The following is a 17913-nucleotide window of genomic DNA, read 5'->3' as shown; positions in this document are numbered from 1 at the left end:
AGTTTATACTTTCGGTTCTCTAGCTTTATGAAATTATAACTCATACAGCTAGATAACCAAAGACACAAACTAACCCGTCCTCGCTTAAAGGGTCCGCTGCGTAGACGGAGCCGCTGTTCGTGGTCACATGGAGCAAGAGACTCGAGAGGCTCCCCCTCACCACCAACACACCGTATAGCGCCATAGACCACAACGCTGGGTTCCCAGCATATGTACGCATGCCATTTATATATTTATTTGTGTATTTATGTAGATATGTTATGGAATTTTCTCTACGTAGCCGACACACACACACACACACACACGCACTCAAACACACAGTCTGGTTATCGATCAAATTCAAAGACTTGAATCTTAAAAATATCACACATTTTTCAAACCATAAAATATAATCTTCAAAACAAGACAGAGTATCCTTTAGACTGGCTTAACCTTTTCGATAAAGTACATAGGCTTAACTCCAAACTATTGGATAGGCTATGCATGCACTGGATAACCTACATTGCAGAATAACAGCCTAATTGCCTCCAATCCCCAGAAACGAACATGTTTAGGATGTTGGTATTGCTAATATTGACAAGAAAGAGAGAAATTGCCGAGGGTATACGAAAAGCTGCGTACCCAAAACCATCAATAGGCAAAATGAACTTCTATGGGCTATCTCCGCTCATTCTCAAAATGCCATTTCACACAAGGCCTAATACAGTTCAGAATACTATCTATAGCGTATAACCTACTTTGACAATACAATAAAAAATAATACACATCTTAAAATAAAGACAGCATACTCACAGATGTACCAGTACAGTTCTTAGTTTCCGTTCATTCTCTTTCCAATGTCTAAAATGTGTTTTTAGTTAGAATGTGTAGATAGCCTATAAGGCAAATCAAAGTTTCAGTGTCAAGTTGAAGAAAGTAGAATAGACTATATGAGAATAGACCAAGGCATATATCCACAGGCTACAGAACGGTGTCTCCACCCTGACACACAGGCTGCAACTCACGAGCATGAGAGAGCTCACAATATGCTCGGTGGTTAACTCCCCAGCGCTCCCAGCCTACCAATCCCATACCGCCCTGACAACCACACACACACACACACACACACACACACACACACACACACACACACACACACACACACACACACACACACACACACACACACACACACACACACACACAGTAAAATGTAAATAGCCACCTCATGGTGCATTCCACTATGTAAATTCATTATTGTGGTGTAGTCGTATAATTGAAAGAGCCTATTATATTCTCCACAAGCGTATATAAAATTGATAGACACCTAACACACTCTCAGAATAGGCAAGTCAACCAGCAAGCCAAGGCTTATACAGCCCTGACATTTATAACAAGAGCATATGGATGGCAATCGGGAATATTGAGCCTTAGCTTGAGAATTCCATGCAACACTGCTAGTTTGTCAGAATGGTTTCACACCTTTACAGCTGTGGTTGACATAGGCTAAATAGGCCTATACATACCTATATAAAATGCTCAGTGGTCTATCTTGGAAATGTGCGCTGAATGAAATACATAAAACCAGGCATAGAGGCTTTATCAAAGATTTAAAATTCAAAACACACAATTATAGAAGATAGTGTTTCAATAACGTATACACGACACCATGAAGTGCAATTTCATTAAGTGGTTTTGGGGATGCCTGTGCCACCCACCGTTACGACAGTGGCCTATTTTCAGTAGAAAGTGGCCTATTTTCTACTGGAAATAGGCCACTGTCGTAACGGTGGGTGGCACAGGCATCCCCAAAACCACTTAATGAAATTGCATTTCATGGTGTCGTGTATACGTTTTTACCGGCCAAAAATACAAATGTCTTTCTTAGATAATATATTTTTCAATCACTTAAATTGGCCTGCATGTGGTCTCCAATATTGTATTTTCAATACAAACGAATAGCCTACTATTTCGATGTATACACCCCATATATTTTAACATAGTAATCACAGTTTGGCAAAAGATTCAATGTTTTACAATATGAAAGGCATGAAAATAATCTGGGGAAGTCAAGTGGAAAATATGATAGACACGTCACAACTGTGAAAATGCCTAAATTACACTGTCCAAAATACAACAAATACATAGGCTACTCACGAAACAAGGCTACGTTTAACCAAAATGCTTGTTATTTTTAACATTTCAATTGTGAGTTTTTCTGAGGTATAGGCCTATCTACGAATTATAATAAGAAAGAAAGAGACAGTGTTTGGTTTGGGCTTTTTCGTCAACTTCATATTGTCTTTGAAAAAGTCGCTAAGGCATAAGTAGCCTACGTTATTGAACAAAATACCAAAAATATGTAGGCCTATTCAAAGTAAAAAGAATGCTGTAAAAACGGAGCAATGTTTTTAGGCATAGGCTACTTATAGAACTGCAGAACATCTCTTTCATGTATACATATTCCAAACCTGTGCTTCAAAGATTCTATCCAATTAGCCTACTTGCGAAAACTTCCAAATATTCATTTCTGAGCTTCTCGTCTTCAGAGAGATCCAGCTAACAAGCTCTTGCTAATTCATGCCTCACATAAGCAGCAGTGAATTGGGTCAACTAGCTAGCTGGCTGGCCTACATTCTCTCTCACCTGTTGATCTCAGCAGCTAGTAATGTTCGTCACAGCTGCTCCTTCACTTTTCTCACTATAGGCATGCGAATGGGATTCTCATCCACATTATTCCCACCCTAGGATCCCCTAATTCAATGCCATCAATTTGTCATTTTACACCATGACTACTTGTCATAGGAAGGTGTGCATTAACTCAAATATTCACTCTACATGAATGATTACCAGAACATCCTTTCTCTCCCTACACATTATCGAACCACAGCCAAAAGCACATTTCATTACACCAACATGTACATAAGTAGCACTATGTTCATCTACATGAAAGCACCAGGAGGCCCTCACTGAAAAGCTTTGCAAAAGCAATGACTTAGAAATTGCCTCTAACTCATTTCGTTAAAACATATGAATTGACCTCATTCTTAGCCTCTATTCGCGCTCTCTGTCCACTGTGCAATACAGCTAGACCCATTCTATATACTTCCTCTGCAGTGCTTGCTGTAGGCATACTGCTTATAGTGTATTCAGTCCGGATGTACCTCGCTATCAAGCATGTTAGGGCGGACATTTTAGCCTAGAAAGAGATCATGAGATTGCATGATAATGAACAACCTACATCTTTTGATAAAGGGAACTGTCCGACGTACTGAAACGAGGCAGAAGAGAACTCACTGTACTCATATACCCTCTAGCGCACGCGCGTGTGTGTGTGTGCTCTACGATTCATGCAAAACTACCAATAGAGAAGAGGGAGATTGAAACAGAACGAAATATACATGCTTGATTCAGATAGCGCATCTGATTATTGCACATGAGTCAAATCGTTATAACGGAGATACACCTTGGGAGGCAGGTATATTGATGTGGAGTACACGTTTTGTATAGGGTCAGAATAATTATAAAGAAACGGGACTGCATCCTAAGGAATTCAAATAAAGGCATGGTATGGCTATAGTCGAGGGCTATCCTGCATGGGTTTTATAACATGAGAAAGGTTGCTTGTCAATGTCTGACATGCGTAGCTCCTTACAGCGTTCCTCATATGCTTTGGCCTACTAAAATTCAGGGAAGACAAAGTACTTGTAACCATGTGAAGACAAAATTAGAATAACAGAGTATCACCCTATCACAAGACATCCGGTGATGGGAGCATATCAGCATGCAGCAATTTGATGAGTTGAGATCATCGTATCGAATTTTGATTGGATGAGCAAAGCCTGCAGCCCACTGAGCATGCGCTTTACTGTAATGCATAAGTGAGATTACCAGAACCAGCCTCTGAGCATGAGCATAAATATGAGAGCTCAAAGAATCAGTACGAGAGCTCAAGGTCTACTAAATTACGTAAACACAAATAATACAAAATCACTATATAAGCATAAAGCTAAATATGCATAGGCCTACTCTTTGTTGATCTAAATAGAATTTAGCATGTATATGGGGAAAACATGTATTAATTTTCTTAATTTCTATCCTCCAAATTCAAAATTTCACAAAACACAAGTTTATATATGGCAAATTGCATTCTATTTGTCAATAAAGAATTTGATATTCACGCATAGGCTAATGCCATACTGTAGCCTACAATACAAAGGCTAATGCCATACTGTATCCTACAATACAAAGGCTCATGCCTGCACTATCCACACCTGTTGTCGCTAAACTACATAACTGGAAATAGCATTTAAATTCATTTGATTCATCCCATGCCACGTCATAAATGCGTTAAATTAAATTCAGATGCACATCTGCCTAACGCCGCGCTCAGAATAATCATAGGATATTAGCATAATAAATTCAACGATTATCAGCCAGGGAAATACAGTTTAACTTCCATATTCAAAATAAATCCCTGTTCATTTGAAATGAGTGAAAAAGTGACGAGACAATTTCAGGTTGAGAAATTACAATAACCTCATTCAAATTAGGGCTAGAAACAAGTGTGGAGGCCTAAATCAGTCTACAGGCCTACTCAAATCCTCCTTGGCATGGTGTGCATTGTATTGACAGCCTGCAGACCCCTTGAAGATTTTCCCACTAACAAGTGACCGAGAAAAATGAGCCGAAATGAAAGAAGTCAACATCAAGTTCAATGACGAGCTGGAAAACATTAGCATAACAATAACCTCTGGGAGACTCGAGGTCCCCGGAACAAGATGGTCTAGCGACAGCACGTCACTCCGTAGGCCCCGAAACAATCCCCCAACTGAACTCTGTAGCCTACCTCCAAACTGCTACATGGGGTGGCCTTTCTCATCCTTATTAGTAAGTTACATTTAGTTTAGAGAGGTAGTAGTAGGCCTATTGATCACAATAATAATCACAATAATAATAACACTTTGTGTTGCAAATAACAACTGGACATTTAAAAATATATATTGACCCAAAACTAACCAAATTATGCCAGATGAAATGCACGTAGAAATTCATCAATCACCAGGTGAACGAAACTCTTAGCCTAACAATCTAACAATATTACCATCAGAAAATAATCATACTTACAACAGGGCCTCTTTTGATAATCCAAAATAGTGCCAGAGATCCTTTTTGATAATATAGGCCTATTACAAAAGTTTCTATAGCTCATCAATCTCATCAATGACGTTTCTCCTACTAACATTTTCCTCAAAAATGGATTGCTTGTGCTTGAATGGCAAGAGAGAGAGACCCTATACATAGGGTTATTGTGCTATTGAGTCTAACACATTATTCTCCCCAGCCTAGATGAGAGAGAGCGGTTGGAAACTGTCGGTCCCCTCCTCTCACGCGTCAGTGGCGAACGTGGCCAGAAACCCAAACACTGGAGCTCCACTGTTTGGGCTTTTCACAACTGACGGCTTTTGTTCCTACTCTGCGTGATCGCCTATTCTCTGCGCCTCTCAAAATGTACGCTCCCTACCGTTTTTGTTCCACTAGACACAACCGACTAGAGCGTAGAGAGAGAGAGAGAGAGAGAGAGAGAGAGAGAGAGAGAGAGAGAGAGAGAGAGAGAGAGAGCAAAGGGTGCGTGAGGAAGACAGCGATAAAGAGGGAGAGTGCAGCAAACGAGATGGAGAGGGGAGAGGAGGGGATGGATGGAGAGGGGGGAGGGAGGAGCAAGGCGACGTATCACATTTGTCAAAAGATGACTGTTTGCAGAAATATGGAACAATACAAAGGATGTTGGTCTGAAAAGAATATCAGCACCTTCACATGCTCATATACCGGACCTAATTGCCTATGCCATAGCCTACCTTGCATTCACTACAAAACAGTTCCAATTATGTATTATTTTGCTTTCCTTAGCTTCAAAACGATGTAGGACCGTTAAGATGGGAATAAACGCTTGCTGGTGCTGTTGTTTATTTCGATGTGATCCTCCTGGCACTCTGCCAGGATTTAGGGACGAGACAGAAACGCCAGCACAGCGACGGTGTTGATGCTCAAGTTCAATGTTAGTGTGATAGTTACTGCCCGGTGATGACACTTCTGCCTCTCTGCCTTCTGTTGCACAGTGAGGTGATAGGTGCAGCGCTTGTCGCGGGGAATTAGAAAACAACTAAGCTATAAATGCGCATTATGGTACACGCATGTTCAGGGGATGCTATCCGATGAGCTTACGTGTAGGGCATATACGAATTCTTCGGCCTTGCTTTATGGAATAATAATGCTCAGGGCCTATACTTCTACACACTCGGCTAGCCTTCCTACTCCTACCTACTAGCCCTACCTGAGACTCTTTCTGGATATATTAGTGTTATTTAAGATGGTTCAATGTGGGATGGAAACAATAAACAAAGGCAGTTTAAATATAACGGGACAAACGAGATGGACACACACACACACACACACACACACACACACACACACACACACACACACACACACACACACACACACACACACACACACACACACACACACACACACACACACACACACACAGCTATGGAACTAATAACTACGGAAACATACATTTTTATTCTAATTATTATTCGTATATGCTTGTTACTCCTGTTAGAAAAAGGAAAAGTATAAATGGAATATAATGTTTCTGTACATATGCAGAATCTGATAGCAATAGCCTATAGAAACTTTAAGGATCCAAATTGTATTTGTTTACGAACGAGAAGTACAAAATATCCAGCAATGTTGTGCTATTAATCAAACCAAATACTCTAGAATGTCTCTATTCCATCAGCCTGGGACTATTTCTTCCAAAGGCTACTCATCTGAGCCTATAGGCCTACCGTAGTCTATTTATAGGTACAGTACGTTTCAATAATAAGGTATTAATGTAGGGCTAACCGTCTATATAGCCAACAAACTACTGAATGAATGTATTCAACATAAAAGGCTTTGTGAGCATCTGTTATTACAATATGAACGTACAATATGAATGTATCTAAAATAATGGATTTTATGCTAACCCTAATCCAAAGAAATTAGATACAGAACCACCTATCTCTCGGAATGAATGGAGGAAAAACGACAAGGTGTGACGTCATTGTCAAAGCTAACACATGGACAAAACACATTCATCCATCGAACACATTTGATTTGCATGCATTTGCAATAATTATCTGACGTAAAGGGACACAGGAATGCATCACTATGAAACTGCATCGTAGTTTAGGCTACTTTACACGAATGATAGAAACAGCGACACTCTCTGGTGAGAGAGGACATAAACACTGTCGTCTGGATTGGACTACATTGTAGTTTCAACCGTAAATCTGAATTCATTTCCTCATTACAGTATAATACAGCATGTAAACTTGTCAGTTATTTTGGTTACACGAGAAAACAATGTTAAACAGCTAGTGTTAATGAGAGACGGATATATTGTGAGTATTGGTGTGAGATACAGGCTAATGCCCCCTTCACACAAATCCTAATGTATCCTACTAGTCTGACGTATATTACACACTGTATCATCCATGAAAATATTTCATTTGCTTGCTTGCCTTCTCATTTGGAAAACGAAAGATAAGCAGCTTACATATGGTACATTTGTCAGATTACATTTCAAACACACACCTTCAAAAACTGGGTGGAGCACGGTCACAGAAATCTAAATGCGGCATTTTCTCTGTTCCCTACTTTATTCAGTGCTTCATTCTGAGTATTTAGTGAACACTACTACGCCTTTGTTATTAAGTAACGATATAAGCAAGACAAAATGTCAAAATGTCACCACAAAATGTCACCGGAGTCAAATAGATATTCGAATGTATTGGCTGAAGATCGTTTTAAGTGTTAGATTAGCACCAACTGAATTGATCCTAAGGAAAACTAACATGGTTAAAGAAATGCCCCAACTCAGTTGTGCAGATCATGCTGCAATTCAGTGGCAAATTAACAATACGTCTATAGAGTCAGCAGGAGCACAGAATCGTGGTGAGTTTACTTTCATTTCAATAGGCCGTTTAAATCCTGGGACCATATTAATAAGGATGATGTTTTGGTAACCTAATTTATAACAAAACTCGTTTAGTCTGAAACTTGCATCAAACGCTTCATTTGACATTTGAAATGGTAGGCTATTTATTTTTGGAGAAATAGACCTATTTGTTACATGACTCACAAAGTAACTAACCAGAAGGCCCGTTGGTTTTTGTTGTAAATTAACAGTTTTAACAACACACAAAAAAACATCCTGATGAAATAGAGACGATACGTTTTTTAAATGAAAGTTTATGCTCTACAAGGTTATAACCCTTTAGATAAAGAGAAGGTAACAAAAACGGAGACGTGTCTATTTTAAAGTGTATTTATATAAATGCATATCGAATAAAGTTAGAATTTATGTGATTTGATTTCAGAGTATAATTTACAGATGTGACACATTTTGGAAGTTCATAATATATAAATTCTATTTCACAAAGGGGAAGAAATACCACTTCCATTACGTTGCACAGGAGTGTGTTCTATGCATCAATGCTGTTCAAATAACGTAGCGCTTGTTTTGGGGGATTATGCCACTTGTATCATGACCAGTATGATGGAATAAATTGTATAGTTAGACTGTAAAGGTATTCTGTAGGTACATGACAACGCTATCGATTCAAAAAGACGTAAAAGATAAAAGGTCATAGCCTCGACAGAGTTAAGTCTGCCTTTTCAAAAAATAACAGATTATATGATAAGTTATATGTTCAAAATAAAAACTGACAGTATACCAGAAAATTCCACATTTATTACAATGAAGTTCAGTGATTTTGCAGTTCAACTGCAAAATGTAGTTTAAATGTGTCCAAAATAATTAGTTCACCGTAGAATAACTGCAAATTGTTTAACATGATCAATGCAGCTATTTTATTTAGTTATAAGAGCATGTAAAATGTATTTATACATCATGCTGTGAAGCCTTAAAACTGTTGTCTCTCACACCTTTACTCGACAAGATTAACAGGTTAGGCTACTGTAATCAAATTTTTTTTTCTATTGAGGTAGAATTGATCACAATACAAGTACAAGTGTTCTTAAATAGTGTACAGAATTGAAATCTTGTACAGAGAGCTAATTGATTATTATGTCTATTTTGCATGTAATAATTTGATGTGGGAAAACAGTGAAAACAGTATAACAAAAACTATGATCTATCTAGAGACAAAAAGTGTAAAGATCAAAACTAGCCCTCCACAGCAAGTTCCTCTGTCTGACTGTATAATTTAACTTACCGCAATACATGTATTCTCTTGATGGATGATAAAATGTAGACCACCAAGTGAAGAGAGAAACTACACCATGTCTATTCAATAACAGTCGTGGAGGGGGAGGGCCAAACACTTTTGATTTTAATTCTCTAAATCGGGGAATTCAGACCAGGGACAACAGATGAGTGAAGTCTCTGGCCAATCACTGAAATTAATTAATTGCCAGGAAGAAAATAAAAACAGCAGCATTTTGGCTCCTGAGGGCATGTAGTAATTGAATAGCCCTGCACTACAATATTTGCATGTTGCATTGGACTACAGCAGCCAAGCACATTATGGCAGAAGCCATTTCATGGTTTACCAAACTATCCTCCCTGTTGATAGAAAACATTCCACAATAATCTTCTGATTAAGAAGTAAGAATGTGTTGTTACTTCTGGTGCCAGCATGGTGCCATCAAAGTTCAAAATATCGAGACAGAGTTAGCCAAACTCGGTCTATGCTTCTGGTGGTCAACAAGTCCTGATGAATTCAAGTGAGCATGTCAGGGCCTTCAATTGGTGCACCCTTATTGGTAGTAACAGCAGGCCTCAACACAGCCTCAGTTTAGGGCCACATTAGGGCCACATTAGGGCTACTGTAACCTACCTGTTATTAACCCAGCGAAGCTTACACCTGCTATTTTCAGAGGGGAATACAATAAATACCTAGTAGAACTGAAATGTAAAAGTATTTCTAAGACAGGTTCATGTTTAAGCATTGGTGCCAACTTTGCTGCAGGTGTAACACTAGTTATCTGGCTGTATAATGTAGACTGGGCTACTGTTTATCAACAATGTTGACAGAAAAATGACTCAGTGAAGCTACAGATTGCTAATCTCAGTATGCTCATGATTATTTATATACAGTTTATATGCAGGTATTTTAGCACTGATTTACAAGCCAAAAAGAACGTTTGATATGCAGTTTTATGATAATGATATTGACTGGATAATAATAATTTTAACGATCCTGATAAGAATTCGACCACTCGTGGACTAAACGTAGCAAGATATGTGTCAAACATTTTTTGGGAGCTAATTAACAGAGGTTTATGAAGTGTATAAGGCAAATACATTATTGTCTACTTTACTGTATTTTGAAATGTATACATTGAATAATTTATGTGTTGAAGATGATTAACTAATAACAACCTACTGCAAAATATGGAATATGTTCCCCTGTTTTAATAAAAAAAGAACTACCTATATTGCAAAGAATGAATGCTTGTTTTAATTACCTGTTGTTACGCCTGAAAGTCATCTGCAAGGAAATAAGAAAATATGTTAACGAAATTTTCTAAAAGAAGATGAATAGTCGAAACGAATTTCGTCCGAATAGGCCTAGCCTACTTTTGTAAAAGTTTTTAGGAGACATGCAAGCCGAACGTCACACTCTTGCAAATCTTAATGATGCTCTATAAAAGTTGTCAAACTGACTATGATAGGCTAATATTTAGCATAGGCCTACTTGGATATTCATACAATATGTTTTATAAAATACATATCTCGTTTAACGTTTCACAAGTAGGCTTGGTCAAAATATTAAGCCTCAAGTAAAAATGTCTGTAAAATAAACTTACCCAAGGGCTTCTTCACGGAGAGAGCTGTTAATTCCTCCCCTGCCTTGAGTGCGAGAGAGACTAGCTCCCCAGCACCTCTTGTCCCTTCATTTGAAGCGGGATGGATTGTATGATAATAAGAGTTGACACCAACTTGTGCATCATAAAAGGACGGGGCAAACTCGCGCATGCGTTCCCACGACGCACATTTCGACGGTCAAGTTCAAGCTCAAAGCTCAAGCATCCATTACAGGCGTGTCGCGCAGCTCATTATACAAGAAAAACGCGCTCTCTGTCGTGGGAGAGCTCTTTTGAGATTCAGGCATTGAGGAGCTCGTCATCATGTCAGTCGTTGCGGATGTCTAAAATGATCAAACAAAAATAGCTTAAATATGAAGTAGTCATAGACTAGCCTAGGCTGGAATTTGGAGAATATTTGTATTAGGCCTAGGCCTACTCTTACCATCATAAAACTGTAAGTATCCTAGGTTAAAGGCGTAGGCCATAACTTCACACAAGGAAGCCAATTTGGACTAGACGTATTACAATACAATATGCCTATTTTGTGTAGAAAAATAGGATAATTGATTTCAGAAGTCATTTTCGTCACAAAGGAGACACTAGGACTAGGCCTGTACTCACCATCCCTATGGAAACTTAAATTAGTATTTTTGTAGCCTACAGAAATTAAATGGGTTCATCGAAAAAATAATTGGTTTTTACGAAAATTAACATGACGTCTACAAAAGCTGGCTCAAGGCAAATATCACAAATAATATGAGCCCATGGAAATCTATAGCCGTACTTTACTTTCTGAATCGCACCAAACTGGACTTGTACAGTAAAGCCCATGAACGAGCTGAAGTTCAAAATATTGGTTCACTTTTTAATATGAAAATGATGACTGAACTATTTGCTCCCATGGGTAGAGTTGGGGCAGGTGCAAATCTATGGGCATGATCATTTCTAAGGCATATAGAAGAGCCCACATTTGTTGGTATTTTTTATGCTCATGATGATCCGCTGATTTGTTTTGGTACTGCAGAGATACAGTCCGCTAATTTTAAACCTGCAACTCACCGAATGGAAAGCTATGCTATACAGCCAACCAATGAGGACGGGGCATTGGAGTTCACACTCGTCTGTGTTTAAACCATGTACCAGGTGAAGGGTAGGTGTGATGGAGGGCAGGCTCATTGAACAGGGAAATAAGACTTTGATGAACTGACATGTAAATGCTCAATGTGTGTCGTGTATATTTTTCTCCTTTTACTGTAAAATCAAGCGCCAAAGACACATTTTCATTCTGTGTAAATTTAACGGACAATATGTTTTCTAATCTAATCTGTAATAAACCATAATTAATCAGATTTTTGTGTTTGATTTATTAGGACATTTGCATGAAAGTTTATGATCAGCACTCTGTATCAGACGTTTATGCCCTGTATCCTTACATCTTTACCCAACCCTAACCCTATCCATAGTTTCCTCTCATTCTATTAATGAAGTCTCTGTTATTCTACCATGAATTATTTTTCTCTTATCATGGATCACGTCATCGGTGCCCAGGGAACAGTGGGTTAACTGCCTTGCTCAGGGGCAGAACGACAGATTTTTTACCTTGTACGATGTCGATTATGGCAGCCCCCCGCACCTCTCTGATTCAGAGGGGTTGGGTTAAATATGGAAGACACATTTCAGTTGAATGCATTCAGTTGTACAACTGACTAGGTATCCCCCTTTCCCCCCTTTCTCCACTCACTTTATTTCTCACAACCCCTCCTCTCAATTCATTCAGCCTCGACATTTATTCCATCCTAATAACTTACAAATTGTTTATACTTTTTTATAATCCCATTGAGATAAAGAACCCAACCAAGAAGAAAGCTACAGAATAAATTACAGGACAATCATACATTCAGGACATAGAATAAAAAGATACATAATAGGTTTAGATTTTCCTTTAAATCCATCTGTCACATATTTCAAACCTATTTTATCCGATGAACTTCAGCCCTTTTCCCCAAAACCAAGTTCAGGTTTCGGGTTTATTGCGCATTATTAAGCACATACGTAAAATGTGATATCATACCAAAACAAATGCCTATTATGGACCATACTTCAGGATCTGAAGTACTAGCCCAAAACAGTCACATGAAAAATGAACAAATAAGTATGCCTGAATACATAAGCCAACACTGACTTCACATTCACATGTTCAAGACCATAGGATGACTTCAGTGTTAACATGAGAAACACCATAGAGAAGTGGAGCTTGACAGTGGTGTCTAGCCACCCTATAATTGGCCTCCCACAGACACCCCATGGCCCCCCTCCTCTCTGTATTTGAGGTCCCATAAAATGGTGTCTGGCTCTTTGACCCCCAACCCCAAAGTGAATAAATCCCATTGAGCGAGCGCTCTGAAACAGTGGTCTTCAAACATAGTGACGTGCACATTTATGTTCCAGCCCCAGGACTAATGGACCCAAAGCACATACTATGTTAGAGCTGGGCTAGAACAAATATGTGCAACTCTGTGGGTCCTCAGGATCATGATTGGAGAAAACTGCTTTACAGACACTCTAAAGGTGCTAGGGTGCTGTGGACCAGAATAAGGCAATAAGGGTTGTAGTGTTTTAGAAAATATGTACAGATGTAGGATCTTAATCTGATCACTCTTTTGTTGCTGATAATTTTTCTGCACCTCAGAAAATGCAGATAAGCTTTGGGATTGACATTAATTCATTGAAAACCCACAATAACACGCTGTTATATTAACAGTGTTGCGCTTTTTGTGTAGCCTACTTTTGACCAGTTAATAGCCCAATAGCCTAACTACTGATCACGTAACATTACTGACTAAATGTTGCAGGATTATTTTGCTGTGACAATAGGTCAAATGAAGATCACACATCTGTATTACACATCCATTTATTTCCTTTCTTCACATTTTGTGTGTAGCCTGTGCATTTTTGTATAATGTCTTTTTATGATGACCAGTTACTATTGGGTGGCCCATTTGAGATACAATCCACAAGGCAAAAACATATAAAACAACTGAGCCATACACACCACTGACTAGATCCCCAAATGGCCACTATGTTGTTCATCCTTTACAAACCTCGCCTACCTTTTCACTGGCTCCCTTAGTTCCTTTTTACAGACCGCCTGCCTGGCTGGAGTCCTTGCTACAGATGCTTGAGACTCACTGTGGTCCTGTAGAACACAACAGAACTGAATAGACCCTTGTAATGACAGGTTGTGGTCAAACAGCTTATTACGTTACACAGACAAGTGGGACTGGCTAGGGGCAGAGGGTCAAATGACCCTTTGACCTTTAGGGTCGGTGAGTGTGTCAGTGACCAGGGAGAGTGTTGATGAACTCCAGGACAGTGCATTGGGGGACCTCTGATGTGCCGGACAGCAGATGGATGGATCTTTGACCCAACCAGGGTCGATAAGATCGATCTGGTTAGGGCTGGACCTGTAGAAAACCCAGAGGTTATGACATCTTAATCGTTGTATTACTTAAATGGTCTAAATCTGAGTGGTTCTTAATTGGTCTTCTGAAGTGTGCTGCTATCCAACCCAAAATGGTTAATAGGTTATTCTGGAGATCTCGTGAGGGTACAATACTCATGCTATTTCTACGCTTTTCTTTTGGACATTGTATGTGCGTTTTGTCACATATTTTTCTTGGGAAGCCAATGGATCACCTGTACAAAAAGATAGCTATAAAGATACAATTAAAAATCAAGCATCGCTACGGTTAATAGTCCATATTTAATCATGCAATTACAAATGCACTGCCTGTCAAAGGTCAACTTAAGCGTAACTCGAGCTTCACCATATCAGCATTGTTAGATACGGTATGTCTATGTAAGATTCATGCTGTAAGATGCAACGTGGGATGGTGGCTCTACAACCCAACAGTCAGCGTCAGTCAACCTTGTAGAGCAGACTCACACAGCCAGTCAGTGTCCTGACAGGACTACAGCCAGCCACCATGACCCCAATACTCTATTACACTAGCTCTAGACGCAGAACCATCATTACAGCTCAAAGCACTACAGCACATTTAACGCTGTATTGTAGTCCACTAACCCAATGAGTAGCCCTAAATCACAACAACTCTATCCCCTGTAACTTAGGTTGATGTGTTATATTGTGGTGCTGCTCTGGACACACAGACAAAAGGCACAATTGATTCTGCAGAATGCTCCATAATGAAATATGCCAATTTGTACCCCTTAAAGCAGTGTTCCCTAAATGGTGGGTCGGGCCCCATTGGTGTGTAGGTGGTGTCCATTTCCTACTGGGTTGTGACTCAGGACTGGGTTATGGCTAGAGTCATTATTAAGACTATCTGGTGGGTGACATGAAAAATTGAAAGGTTGTAAGCGGATCACAGTACTAAAAAGGTAAAATGGTTTTGGAACCATTGCCCTGAAGCATTACTATCATAACCGCTGCAGCTACTCCATGCATGTTCTATAGTAGTGTCGCCCCAGGCAGTGAGGCACTGGACAGTCATTTTTCACACCCCCCACCCTCCGCTGGCCGGTCATTTTTCACCCAGCCGTACAGGGTCCTGACAGGTCTGGGAGAGTGTCTGCTTCTATGGAAAGGAAACTGGCAGGGCTGGCTGACACCTCCGTATAATAGCATTAATTATGGGCATCTGGTCGGACGCCCCAGTCTGGGGCCTTCTCCCTGCCTTGGCTGTTGCTATAGGGACCATAGAGAGCCGTTGGAGAGTCGGGGGGGTGGGATGGACGGCAGACAGAGACCCTGCTATTCTCCTGGGGGGTGCCCAGACATGACCTCTAGTGACTCCCCCCTTTTGATTTGGGTGGGAAAGGGTGCGCAGCCATGGATGAGACAGGTCATTTGGGATTCATTTTAGGGGGACATCATTTTGGGGTGCCAGTGAGATAGAAATAGAGGGATATAAGGCTCAGAAACACGTTTTCCATTTGCTATTGGGGACATAGAAAAGCTTTATGACTATTGCTTTCCTCAATATTTAATGTGAAACCAATCTGTGTCACATATACTATATCCGGAGTTGTATTCTGTAAATAGAGAAAATAGGGCATGAACATGAAATAGAATAGCTGTATAGCTGTCCGGTTTTACAGTTACATCGCCCTGAAGGGATTTCATGGGTCATTTGGAGTTTGGGTTACTGTCATGTAGTGAAGGAGGAAAAAGCACAGGGTAAATGACTTACACACACACACTCACACACACACACACACACACACACACACACACACACACCCCTTACACTTGCTTAATTCTGCCTTTGCATATATTAGCAAGTGACTGGGCCCTGAAATGCATTGTTGCTTTTTCCCATGCCTCTTCATTTGATGTCTCTTTTGTCAACGTGAATAAAAGGAGTTTGATGAATGGGAGGCGAACTTCCTCTATAGGCAAATTCCCTCTATACTTGGGATGACATTGGTGCTGTGTTATTGATATGGGAAAGTCTGACCCCTTGTGGGAAAAATGTGAACAGCTCGTAAGTAGAAATTGTTTAGGCCCTTCCCTGTTTCAGCATGATAATGCCCCTGGGCACAAAGCGAGTTGCATACAGAAATGGTTTGTCGAGATCGGTGTGGAAGAAGGTGACTTGCCTGCACAGAGCCCTGACCTAAACCTCATCGAACACCTTTAAGATGAATTGGAGCTTGGACTGCAAGCCAGGCCTAATTGCCCAACATCAGTGCCCGACATCACTATGCTCTTGTAGCTGAATGGAAGCAAGTCCATGCAGCAATGTTCCAACATCTAGTGGAAAGCCTTCCCAGAAGAGTGGAGGCTGTTATAGCAGCAAAGGAGGGACCAACTCCATATTAATGCCTGTGATTTGGAATGAAATGGTTGATGAGTAGGTGTCCAAATACTTTTGGTCATGAAGTATAAGTGGTTAAAGGGGCAATCTGTAGTTGCTAAATAAATGTTTGGACTGTTAAATGAATGACTGGCCTATATAGCCATTGATTCTAGAATAATATAACTTGTACATGATTCATGAGCTTTGTTCAACTGTCATACCCAAATGCTTGTAAACAAAGTCAATGTCAACAAAGACTGAAATGCTTCAAAACATGATTCAAACTAATATTTTGATCTTATGGATGGTCGGTCCTTGCATCCATAGCTCTGTCTATGAATTGTTTATAGTTCTCAAGCCCCATCCTTCTGCAGATTGGCCCTTTAATGCTTTCTCATTGCAGTTGCTGTAGTCCTACTAAGCAAGAAGATAAACATATTTTGCAGGAGACAGCTCGGTTAAAGAACTGTCTTCGGAAGCTATCGGAAGATGAGAACAAGTCAAATATAGGAAAGGATACAACAGTGTCTCTGCCACCAGTGGTTGAATTGAATTACAATTCTTATGCTGAAACTATTTTCTTTAAGTTACCTTTCTCCAATTGAGGGCCTTTCCTTGTTCTGCACTGAATGTACAAGTAATTCCAGTGTTTTCCTGTAGATGGCACTGTCAGTGACTGCCCAGTTAGGGATATGTGAAAGACAATACAGGAATAAGGTGGAATCCTACTACACCGGCTCCGACGCTTGTCGCATGTGGCAAGGAGTACAGTCTATTACGGATTCGAACAGAGCACCTAACCATTAGCTACCCAACGATGCTTCTCTGCCAGACGATTTGAATGCCTTTTATGCACGCTTCGACAAAACACAGAACCCTGCATGAGGGCCCCTGCTGATCCGGAAAACCGGATGATCTCGCTCTCTGAGGCTGATGTAAGGTTTTTAAACGGGTCAACACTCGTAAGACCACAGGGTCAGACGGTATTCCAAGGCGTGTCCTCGGGGCATGGGCAGACCAGCTGGCAGGCCTCATTCACTGACATCTTCAGCCTCTCCTTGTCCCAGTCTGTAATCCCCTGGTTTCAAGCTGACTACCGTCATTACTGTTTTAAAAACTCTAATGCATCCTGCCACAATGACTATCACCCTGTAGCACCCATCTGTAATAATTGGGTGCTTTGAAAGGCTGGTCATGGCACACATCAACTCCATTATCCCAGACAACT

At 40.1% G+C, this 17913-nt stretch overlaps 1 long non-coding RNA gene across 4 annotated transcripts in view; it reads right to left on the bottom strand.

Moving 5' to 3' along the window:
• Window positions 1-10979, bottom strand: part of LOC106600558 (uncharacterized) — a 40478-nt gene extending 29499 nt beyond the window's left edge. Inside the window, exons 1-2 of one of the 4 annotated variants that reach the window (XR_001327838.2) lie at window positions 10864-10979; window positions 10522-10544 (exon numbers count right to left, since the gene is read on the bottom strand). This is a non-coding gene — a long non-coding RNA (uncharacterized lncRNA). Of the gene's footprint in view, window positions 1-792; window positions 1032-5106; window positions 5533-10521; window positions 10545-10863 lie in introns of those variants that run through there. The other 3 variants (XR_001327842.2, XR_001327839.2, XR_001327840.2) reach the window with 3 other exon arrangements.
• Between the last annotated feature and the right edge of the window lie 6934 nt (window positions 10980-17913).

Source organism: Salmo salar, chromosome ssa03, assembly GCF_905237065.1.
Source record: "Salmo salar chromosome ssa03, Ssal_v3.1, whole genome shotgun sequence".
NCBI classification, from domain to species: Eukaryota; Metazoa; Chordata; class Actinopteri; order Salmoniformes; family Salmonidae; genus Salmo; species Salmo salar.
This window is presented reverse-complemented; position numbering and strand designations above follow the sequence as displayed.